This window comes from Astyanax mexicanus, chromosome 12 (assembly GCF_023375975.1).
Source record: "Astyanax mexicanus isolate ESR-SI-001 chromosome 12, AstMex3_surface, whole genome shotgun sequence".
Classification (NCBI taxonomy): Eukaryota; Metazoa; Chordata; class Actinopteri; order Characiformes; family Acestrorhamphidae; genus Astyanax; species Astyanax mexicanus.
Genome location: NC_064419.1, coordinates 19,438,971 through 19,451,760, shown reverse-complemented (window position 1 = coordinate 19,451,760; position 12,790 = coordinate 19,438,971).

Below are 12,790 nucleotides of genomic sequence, written 5' to 3'. Positions count from 1 at the left end.
TTGTTTTTAATACAGTATCAAAAACAGTGGGTGTGTCCCAATTGTGTACTACTGTAGTTACAAATACCAACTCATTTGTGAGTATAAGTTATGATCTACGATAACATTTCCAGTAAAATATCCAAAATATATATATTTAGAAATGGTAGGCTTTTAAGTGTGGTTACTATGGACACTATAACCCCGCAATGCAATGCAGAAAGAAAAGGAAGGAGATACTCATGTCTGGAACAATACTACAAAAAAAAATTGCAGACAAGCATGCAGCAGTAAATTGCAATTTAGTGCAGCAGACACTGGACATTTTTTTATTGCAGTTTTGGCAACATGAACATACATAATGTAATGCAATATTGTCATCATAAATAAAAGAGAGAGGATACAGGGAGGAAAATATATGAATACAAATTAAATAAAAGGACAATATATGGAGATTAATTCCTGTTGGTACACAGGAAATTTGGCAGTGTTAAATCAACACTTTTAGTGTTAAATTAACACTGAGAGTGTAAAGTTTAACACTAATAAGTGTTAATTTAACACTAACAGTGTTGATTTAACACTGCCAAATTTCCTGTGTATAATTTGGATTACAATGTTAATATTTCGTGTATAACATGCCCAATCTGCACTGTTTAAATTAGTGCATAGTATATACCTTATATAAGTCTGTTTTGATCTAACTAAAGTGGATTAGCTTTTAGCATTGCAGCTGCAGTGAACCCACTGACTTCACCAGCCTCTGAGTGTGGATCGCTACAGTGGTGCTTCTTTCAGTTAGACCTTTTTGGTGGTGCTTCACCTGTTTGGCTAGTGTTAGCTTTTAACACTTTCAACCTTGCTTCCATATTCTCCCAAAGAAGCAGTTTCAATTAATTTGAAAATACTTTTTGATAGTGGGCTGAGTGTATGTATGGGGGGGCCTTGCTTTTCACTTTGTGTTAGAACAGTGGATCCACTGATACATATTAAACCACAGAAACAAGCAATAAACATACAAATTGAGCAGTATAATCTACAGCTCTGGAAAAAATAAGAGACCAATTAAGAGTATGAGTGTCTTTGATTTGACCAAATTGAAAACTTCTGAAATATAATCAAGAGGAAGATAGATGATCACAAGCCATTAAACCAACTGAACTGCTTATTTTTTTTTGCACCAGGAGTAAAGGCATAAAGTTATCTAAAAGCAGTGTGTATGACTGGTGGAGGAGAACATGCCAAGATGCATGAAAACTGGGTCGTAAAAAACAGGGTTATTTCACCAAATATTGATTTCAGATCTTTTCAAATTTTCTGAATTTGCATTTTTGAGGTCTAAAAGCTCTGCAACTTTTTTTTATTTCAGCCCTTTCTCATTTTCTGCAAATAAATGACAATAGTTCTATTTGGAATTTGGAAAACATGTTTTTAGAAATCCATAAGTTTATAGAATAAAACAACAATGATGAACAAAATCTTTCCTTATTCAAACATAAACCTATAAATAGCTAAATCAGAGAAACTGATTCAGAAATTGAAGTGGTGTCTTATTTCTTTCCAGAGCTGTATATAATCAGGAGAACTATGCTTAAACAACAGCAAAAAAAAACACAACACCAGAGTATTGTGGGCCACTGTATAATTTTACATATATCCACCACCATACAGTCATATGAAAAAGTTTGGGCACCCCTATTAATCTTAATCATTTTTAGTTCTAAATATTTGGGTGTTTGCAACAGCCATTTCAGTTTGATATATCTAATAACTGATGGACACAGTAATATTTCAGGATTGAAATGAGGTTTATTGTACAGAAAATGTGCAATATGCATGAAACCAAAATTTGACCGGTGCAAAAGTATGGGCACCCTTATCATTTTATTGATTTGAATACTCATAACTACTTTTTACTGAAAAAAATTTGTTTGTTAACCTCATTGAGCTTCATGAACTTCATAGCCAGGTGTATCCAATCATGAGAAAAGGTATTTAAGGTGGCCAATTGCAAGTTGGTCTCCTATTTGAATCTCCTCTGAAGAGTGGCATCATGGGCTCATCAAAACAACTCTCAAATGAGCAAAAAACAAAGATTTTTCAACATAGTTGTTCAGGGGAAGGATACAAAAAGTTGTCTCAGAGATTTAACCTGTCAGTTTCCACTGTGAGGAACATAGTAAGGAAATGGAAGACCACAGGGACAGTTCTTGTTAAGCCCAGAAGTGGCAGGCCAAGAAAAATATCAGAAAGGCAGAGAAGAAGAATGGTGAGAACAGTCAAGGAAAATCCACAGACCACCTCCAAAGAGCTGCAGCATCATCTTGCTGCAGATAGTGTCACTGTGCATCGGTCAGCAATACAGCGCACTTTGCACAAGGATAAGCTGTATGGGAGAGTGATGCCAAAGAAGCCACAAACGCCACAAACAGAGTTGCACAAAAGTCAAAAGCACACCTCAGGCGACTCTGTTTGTGGCGTGCTAAAATGGCTTCTTTCGCCATTCTTCTTCTCTGCCTTTCTGATATTTTTCTTGGCCTGCCACTTCTGGGCTTGACAAGAACTGTCCCTGTGGTCTTCCATTTCCTTACTATGTTCCTCACAGTGGAAACTGACAGGTTAAATCTCTGAGACAACTTTTTGTATCCTTCCCCTGAACAACTATGTTGAACAATCTTTGTTTTTAGATCATTTGAGAGTTGTTTTGATGAGCCCATGATGCCATGCTTCAGAGGAGATTCAAAGAGGAGAACAACTTGCAATTGGCCACCTTAAATACCTTTTCTCATGATTGGATACACCTGGCTATGAAGTTCAAAGCTCAATGAGGTCAACAAACCAAATTTGTGCTTCAGTAAGTCAGTAAAAAGTAGTTGTAAAATGATAAGGGTGCCCATACTTTTGCACCGGTCAAATTTTAGTTTAATGCACATTGCACATTTTCTGTTAGTACAATAAACCTCATTTCAATCCTGAAATATTACTGTGTCCATCAGTTATTAGATATATCAAACTGAAATGGCTGTTGCAAACACCCAAATATTTAGAACTAAAAATGATTAAGATTAATAGGGGTGCCCAAACTTTTTCTTGACTGTAGTCATATTGAGTCTCAGTTGCTAATTAAGAAAAAAATGTGGTGTTGTGCCCATTATGTGAGTTGTATTAATGTAAAACATGTCAATTGTTTTAGTTGATCTTAAAGGATAGTCAGCAGAATTAAAAAAAAAAACACACATTTCATAGAACCAAAAATGCAGTAAGTTGCCTTGAATGTTTTTCTCAACCTTTTCATTTTTACAGTGTGTTGATTTTTTTTTTTTCAAATTTGTATCTTAAAAAATAAATAGTTAAATTATGTCAAAAATCTACCAATTTCCTCAAAATATTTTAATAAATGTAACTTATCCAGGTTTGAAGTGTATGGAACTAAAGAGTCTACTTTCCCAGTGTAATTTCAAAAGGCACCTTTTTTACCTTTAGAGTGAGAGTGCGGAGTTTATAGGGTTAAGAAGATGCGGTCTGAGTCTGTGGAAAAGAGTTTCCGTGTGGAAAGCGTCGGATGGTGGCGGGCTTTCGTACGTGTAATGAGAGTAAACAAATACGAAACAGCCTAATCCGCGCCGGAGTGTTTGGTTCATTCGCTCACACCTTCACTCACACACAGCCACACAGCCCAGTAGCAATAAATCATTCAAACTGCGGCTTGTTTAGGCTGAGGATTGCCTCTCCTTGCTTATTCACTGCTGGGATTAAGTCCCAAGCAGGGCTGCTTATTTACCTGTTTATGAGTTTCATTAGGCAGTCCATCAGAGGCAGTCCGTCTGTGACAGCAAGATTAATCAGCCTCCTGCTCCTCACAAACACACACACACATAATAGTTACTATATAGATACATTTATTTATTGTCCTCACAGGAATAATTAAGCCCTCTCTTCTTTTCTGGACGCACAAGTTCTATAAAAAATCCTGGATGAAGGAGTCACTGAAACAGAAAGCTCTCTTTGTTTTTAAAGTCACATAAAGAGAAACAAGACTACTGGGGAATCTGATTCATAGTTAGCGCGGCTATTGATTTTCGGTACCCCTGTTGTCTTGGATGACTAAATTCCTTCATCTCCACATCCGAAAGCCAGTCAGTAAAAGTGACGTGGTCGGCTACAGAAAATGACACCACGATTCAAGACCAGCCAAAGCTCCTGGATTTGATAGAAAACCATTCCGAGATTGTCAAACATCTCCAGTTAGGTCACAGCGTTGGACGCGAACGCGCTTCAGAAATTTAAAGCAGATTTCCATCTTCAAAAGGAGCGTGAAGGACTCCTGAAATCTCGACATGTACTTGTATTAACACACATGAATTTTACAGTTCAACACAATTTTCATACCGCAACATCTGTCAAATTCACCAACCATCTCACGACAAACTGCTCCACTGCTGCTACCAGGAAGAGCTGCACTAAGCTGCACTGTAATTTATTTTTCATTGGCTCAACTTAACTCAGTCAAGTCATATATCATTTTGCTTTGACTGAGTTAAGGTGTAAATATACACAGTAAAATGAGCAGTGCTGGATCAACACCTAAAGAGTTAACTTTAACACTCCTTTGGAGCATTTATGGTCCCACTCTACAGACAGTAAAAATTAGACTGATAGCAGTGTTAAATGTTTAGTGTTAATATGACACTGTGCAGTGTAGGCTACTATTTACTTATGCTAGTGTTGTTCATTAGTGTTATAGCAACATCTAAAGTGTTAATTTTACACCATTTGGATTATGTACACAGCAAAAAGGCAATTGTTAAATTAACTCCCACAGAGTTGATTTTAACTCTTTTTCAGGGAGTTAAACCAACACTTTCAAAATAATTAAACATTTAACACTTTGCCAGAGTTCCTTTTTAACTCCCATTTGTGTTTCTTTAACTTCCTAAATTGTGACACTAACACTGGAAAGAGTTAAAAAAACTATGAATGAGAAAAAGATTAGTCAATTGATATGACTTTTTATTAATTTATTGTTTTTCAGGACAGGTTAGCGTGTAATTTTCCATTGTATTTCTTAGTGCATTACCAACACTTTATTACAATTTACTGTACAAAGGATGGTAACTTGCTCTTATAGCCTACAAAATATTTGGTAAACAAACAACTATTAAACAAAATATAACACAATACCCAGTGGAAGGTAGCCCTGGTGGGTAAGATTTCACACTGATGGTAAGTTAGGATGTGGGGGACACACCCATTATGCAAATAACGTGTTTAACTGGGCGGAGTTTAATTAAATCTTTGTGGAATTGCCCAGTATTTATTGGGTTTAGCGGGATTAACATTGAAATATTCAACTCTGTCAAATAACTCCAACACTGAACACCATTTAACTCTCAATGATTTAAAATTACACTTTGAGAGTGAAAATCAACTCTTAGCTGTTTAACTCTGAAATTTCAACTCTCCTGTTTTTGCTGTGTATAGGCCTAACATTTTAAGTTCGTTCAACCTAACTCAGTCAAGTCATCATTTAGATTTGACTCAGTAAATTTGTAAATACATGCAATTTTAAGTTTAATTTTAAAGTTAAGGTATGTATTCCTAAAGGAAACCAAGGTATAGGAAGCTAAAATGTGCCCTACTAACTTATACTTACTTATCACATAAGCAATAAACTGGACTGATCAATCATTTACACAAATAAGGAATGTGTTTGGCATGCTTCTAGACTGATGCATGAAAGGTTAATTATGTGGCTATTTATAGGTTTGATATGTGATAAGTGGGAAGCGCAAGTGAAATGTTTTTAATGCTAATAACTTGAAATACTTACAGGTTATACATTTTTATAATAATTTTTTTGCGTAATGATAATTAAACTACATTCTGAGAGAATATATCTAAATTGTGTTTATCTAAACAGTTAGCATTTTTGCAAAATCCTATTATACTAATCTACCAAATCAGTTCACATGCTTTTGTTAACTATTTTTCACATACAGAAATGTATGTGAAAAGTGTGCGGTTTGGGTGTGGTATAAAACGTGTAAAACACATTCAAAGGAGAACTCTGGTGTAAAATAGACTTTTGGTGAAGTAAAACATGATAAAAAAGTATGTACCTTTGACGAATAGCGCACCTCCGTTCTCCCACAACATTCAGAGATCCAGAAATGGTAACACTTTGTCCAAACACCCTTCAGACTGGGTGTTTTGCCCTGATAAACTTTTTTCTTTTCTTCACAGTTATCCAGGCTTAACGAAGTTCCACACCTTTATTCTCCAGATTGCTAGAATCTGGAGAGCCCTGACATTTAAAACAAAGTATTTATAACTTAAAAGTGCACAATAAACTTAATAAAACCACTGCTAACAACCCATAACGCAAGCTTCAGCTCTGGGTGCCGCCACCATTTTACTGATAATAACAGACATAGATATAGATATATATATATATATATATATATATATATATATATATATATATAAACACAAGGGTGTTTCGACAAACTGTTAAAATTTCTGGATCTCGGAACGCTGCAGGAGAACCGAGGTGTGCTATTCATCAGAGGTAAGAACGTTTTATCATTGTTTTTACTACACCAAAAGTCCATTTTACACCAGAGTTATCCTTTAAGGTAAACAAAAAAAACTAAAGTGTTTCTAAAAACCTGATCATGTGGACAGTAGGCCAAAAAATCTTCATTTATTTTTTCTTTTTTAATGATTGTACATGTGCAAAGTTTGACAATAATAAACTTACATTGGTTAAAAAAACTGTTTCTTTTGTGAAAAAAAAGGGAAAAAAGAAAGATAGAGAGAGAGAGACAGAGAGAAATAGAGAAAGAGAGAGAGAGAGAGAGAGAGAGAGAGAGAGAGAGAGAGAAAGACATAGGTGTTTAAAGACTGCCCTCCTGTGTCTCAAATACACACACTGTCCCAGCATGTCCCCCAACTGACCCAAGTCCAGAATCCCTTCTTTTAACTGTAGACTCATTCACATGCCAAAGCCTGGAACATGAAACATCCTCGAGCGCCAATCTGGGGCTGAATCTAGATGGTTCAGCATTTCATCCAATCTGAATGAGGCTACGTCCAGCTGAACATCTAGAACTGACCCAAAAATGGTAGAAGAGCTCCTGCTAGATGTTTCTTGTGGAGTGTATATACTGTAGGTCTACAGGAATAGGAGAAATACTTAGTAAAGAAAAAATACATTGTGGAGGCTTATTATAATATCTCTAGAATTATTATTTAAAGGGATATTCACTCTCTTTTCTCTTATTTTCTTTATGAAGGTAAAGATTGAAGTAAAGATATTTAGAGTGGATTGATGGGAAATGTGTTCTGAAGAAACTTACAGAATCAGAATGGTTCACAGTGGCAGTAATAGGAGCCAGACGTCCAAAGTTCAAAGTTTAATGTCTCTAAAAGTCACATAACTGAAGGATATTACATAAAAGGGTGTAAAAATGTGATAAGGTTGTAATTCATACCATTTTTTTATTTAAATAATTTAAATTTACTGAAGGTATTTGGTTGATGCTCTTACCCACAGTGACTTACATTTAAATCATGTTACTCATGTAGGTGAATGTAATGTTAGGAGTTGTGCCCTATGACTTAAAGTTGGGGTACTGAACTCTTGTTTGCAATGAGGAAGAGAAGGTGTTATCCACTACGCTACACCAATCACATACAGTCATGGCTAGTATTTAATTACTCCAGGGTTTTTTTTTATGTTTTAATGTCTTTGTTCAGGTTTACTACTATTTTACCATGATCAACATAACATATTAAACTTAACTTTAGGTTTAACTTTAAAAATCAACTTTAGGTTCATTGATCATTTTGCACTGGCCAGAGTAATTATAATTAAACAATATATTTACAATTTATCTCATTAAAAAAAAAGAAATACCTGCCTGCATGTTTGAAGAGTTCATTCCCAAAAACATATACAGTAGGTGTTATTCTTTAAACACAGCTTTATCTGTTTTTGCAAATGAACTCTGAAAATCCATTATTTTCAGTAAGTTTTTATACATTGCACCATTTTATACAAAGTCAATTCAACAATCAACCAGTTATTCATCTAAAGAACTTGAAAAGTCAGTAAAATTTCCATCTTTGAGCTACTAGTTTTTTTTGTTTGTTTTTTATTGTAGATTTTTTTTTGTAGAAATGTTTCATGAAGCTTCATAAGCAAATCAGATTATAACATAGACACCAATTATCTTATAGATGGCAAATTTACATTTTACACATGTGAATTAAGTTTAATAATCATAAACAAAATTTCACGTCTCCAAAAAAGGAAAATTATATTTTCATTATTAAAATAATCTTAACACTTTAACATCTGCGTCAAAGAAAAAAGCAATTACATATTTATTTTTTTTTACATTTTTCTATATAGTTAAGGTCAATATTAAAAAATATAAATGTTTTTTTTTTTATTGTAAAGACCTTTAAGATCTTTAAGTCCTTGAAATGTGCACCTCTGTTTGAGACAACAAGTGTTAATCACAAATTCTAAATATTAATAATATAGAAATAATATAGGACATGTTACACAAAGTTCAGTGATTCCATTCTTAAGACCCTTGAAACTACAATATGCTTTATAGAGTGATTTACATATACAAATTAAAAATCATATTACTAACAGACACAATAAGCTATAGGCCTAGTTCATTTCATTAGAATACTAAAATACTCATGCTGACTAGTAGAGATGGCACAATGAGGTTTGGTTAAGCTCAATATCTTCTTTAATAGAATATAGTGACTTAAATTTGCCCTACCAAACAGTTTTGCAGAATTTAAAGGGTTAAATTTTTGAAAAGGTTAGGAAAAGGAACTTGTATGGAGGTAATAATAAAATAATGACATAAAACAAAACTACTATTTATTATGTAGTTTCAACTGCTGCACTTAAAATGTACAGCTCTGAAAAAAAGAGAGCATTTAATAATGATGAGTTTCTTTAATTTTACAAAAGTGAAAATCTCTGGAATATAATCAAGAGGAAGATGGATGATCACAAGCCATCAAACCAAGCTGAACTGCTTGAAATTATTGCACCAGGAGTGGCATGAAGTTATCCAAAAGCAGTGTGTAAAACTGGTGGAGGAGAACATGCCAAGATACGGCATAAAACTGATTAAAATCAGGGTTATTCCACTAAATATTGATGTCTGAAGTCTTAAAACTTTATGAATATGAACTTGTTTTCTTTACATTGTTATATTTTTATTTGGAATTTGGGAGGAATGTTGTCTGTAGTTTATATAATAAAACAACAATGTTCATTTTACTCAAACACATACCTATAAATAGCGAAATCAGAAAACTTAACACAGTCACCACATTACTTTATATTAAAATACTGCTGTGTTTGCATGAAGAATCACTACATTCCTTTACAAGCCGGTGTTATAGCTGTATATAACAGCTGGGCTTAGATCTAAAGGTACAACAAGGGATGCAGAAAGCAAATGGCTGGGTTTGACAGAGAGCTGTGTGTGTGTGTGTGAGGGGGGGGGGTGGCTCTGGAAATTAACAGCTTGTCATCTTTTGCTCTGCAGTGAGTGGACACCAGATCCCTGAGCATATTCAACAATTCAGCTGCTCTCAGAACAGAAGATCAGAACACCCACAGCTTCGAGCTTTGAAGCGGCCGTGTTGGGAAGTTAGCGACACGAGTTTCAGACCTTTAGTACTCTCCTCTCTTCCTTCTCCAGCCTGAGAGAGAATAATGACGCTTTTCTCTGGCAGATGTGGTCCGCCTCAGGGTATCATTTTGAGAGAGAGAGAGTGTGTGTGTATGTGTATGAGTGTGTATTTCCTGTCTCCATAGCCTTTAATGTGTCACTATTTGATGTCAGGTCCACATCACTAAACAGCCACAATATAAGTACGAAGAGGAGAGAAATCAATTTCAAACTCATAATAAAACCAGGCTCTGCTGTACCTCAGGGTAAATAGAAAATCAGTTCACAACAACATCCAAAAAGAAGCATCGCAGAGAGAAATATAATGTTATCAGATATTGGTGACTTGCTTGATTTTCTTTTATTAATATTAGTATATTTCAATGACAGGATTAAAAGTCATTTATTCTTTATTCATTAATACAATATACAACTCTAGAAAAAAAATAGAGAACACTTAAGAATTATGAATTTCTTTGACTTTGATACCAAATTAAACCTCTGGAAAATATAATCAAGAAGAGGATGGAAGATCACAAGCCAACCAACCAAGCTGAACTGCTTGAATTTTTACACCAAGAGTGACATAAAGTTATTCAAAAGCAGTGTGTAAGACTGTGGAGGAGAACATGCAAAGATGCATTAAAACTCACCAAATAATGGTTTCTGAACTCTATTCTTAAAACTTTATGAATATAAACTTGTTTTCTCTGCATTGTTTGAGGTCTGAAAGCTGTGTCTTTTTTTATTATTTCAGCCATTTCTCATTTTCTGCAAATAAATGCTCTAAATGAAACAATATAGCAGTTCAGCTTAGTGTGATGGCTTGTGATCATCCATCTGCCTCTTGATTATATTCCAGAGGTTTTTTTTTTTATTATTTCATCATTTTTAAGTGGTCTCTTATTGTTTTCCAGAGCTGTATGAGGAAGTAATAAAAAAGTGATAGTTTTTTTGCACCTATTTTATTTAGCAAAGAAAACTTGATGTTAACCTCTTGTTTTCTATATTTATGTGTTGCAATATGCCTATATTACAGTCTAATTCTCTCCTTCTTTTATCTTATTGCAATGATTTTTAAAACATATGTTTATACAGGTGTTTTTACTAGATGCATTGAGCATTTTTTAATTAAATTAAATTCTGTTGTAGTTCTGTTGTACTACAGTGTATAGAATTAAATAGACTAGAATAGAATAATAGCCCACATTACAATATTACCCTAACTGAGCAGGTAAAACAGCTTTTTGACTTAAGTATCTGCTTTCTAAATAAAAAATGTAAAAGTATACTATAATAGTATAAGTATATTTGAATAGTATAATAATTAATCCAATTATTTTAAAAACGGTAAATTTTTTTCAAATATATATATATATATATTTTGTGTAACTGTTTAAGAGTTAAAGCTAAGAGGTTCTAAGCTTTCCTTTACAGTGGCAGTGAATTACCCCAGGAGTCCCTGACCTTCCATGTAGCAACAAGCAGAATAAAAGTGTTGGAAAAAAGGGAGAGAGTCTTTCTTCCATCAGCTCAGAGCCTCTCTATGAGGCTGTGGGGGGAGAAGGATGTGGAAAGGCAGTGAGTTTGCGTGTTCACGTTCAGTCGTGGTGTGAGTTTATCCAGACTCTCTGGGAGGGGAGATGTGCAGGCTGCTGAGGAATGCGATGGTCCTGCAGAGCTTCCCTCCACGTCTCCACATCTCCACCACACAGCACGACAACCCTCCACAGCGTCCACACACAGGCTCCAGGAGTCGGCCTCCGCTCGGCTGCTGTGCTGTTCTTTGTGATAAATGCTGAAAGATATCGTGGCAAGCTTGGGCTCACTTGGAGCGGTGATTTTTAGTTAGATCTGGTTTTGTAGAATGTGAGCTACAGGAGCAGAGACAGGAACAGAAAAAACGATAAAAAGAGAGAGAGAGAGAGAGAGATCAAATAATTCATTAAAGATCAAATATATACAAGTTTTCATAATAGTGATGCTGATGACGATGATATTGATTATGATTATTATTAGTTATAATGGAAGTAGCAGCAGTAGCAGCAGTAGTACTACAGCCCTATTTGTTCGTCATTGTAGTTTAATGCTAAAGTCACCCAGACGATGAAAAAAAAAAGAAAATTTCAAAAAAACAGAATATGTTTTTATATTTTAGATTATTCAAAGTAGCACCTCTTGCTTAGATGACAGTTTTGCACATCTTGCCATTTTCTCAGCTTCATGAGGTAGAGTCACCTGTAATGGCTTTCAGTTAACAGCTGTGCTGAACTTGTCAAACGGGGTAATTACTTGAATTTATTGCCCTCTTAAGGTGTTTAAAAGCATCAGTTGTGTTTGAGTAATGTTCTAAAGAACTGCTAAACTAAGCAAAGAAAAAAAATAGAAATTAATTTAGTAGAGTACAGTCACACAAGACCATCAAAAACATTATGATGAAACTGGCTCTCATCAATGCCACCCCAGATAAGAGCCATTTTGGTTTATTTGGTATTTTTTTTTATTTGGTATTTATTTAACACTATTTAGTTTACTAAATTATTCCTTATGTGTGGGTGACTTCATTATTCAAAATCATAAAAACATTGAATGAGAAGTTGAGTCTAATTTGTTTTAGACTGGTACTGTATACATGCCAATATCAATTGTATCAGATATATTGGTCTTTGATGAATCTACTGATTAATTAATGATTGCATTTTATTGCAAGGTGACGCAATTAAATTAAAATATTACAATTTAAACTGCTAGCTGATTATCCAGTCGAACTGCTTAGAATGTGAATTTTATTAAGTTCACATTCACATTCTTATTAAGTTTCTAATATTTTACAGAAGTCAATGGAGATGATGTAAATAGTGGTTATAAAAGTACAGTGTGAGTTCTACTATGGACTCCAGTGCTATGTCACCTTATTACCTATACAATCAGCTGCTACTTTTTGCCTTTAAATAATGAACACTCATTCAGTACCTTTGCTGCTTTCCAGGCGCTCACGGCTCTTTTTCCCCCACCTTCTTTTCCACCACCTCCAGGTTGGTCCCGTTCGGATGCCCAGTGCCTCCCTATCCTCCATGTACGATCTGCAGAATCCAAAA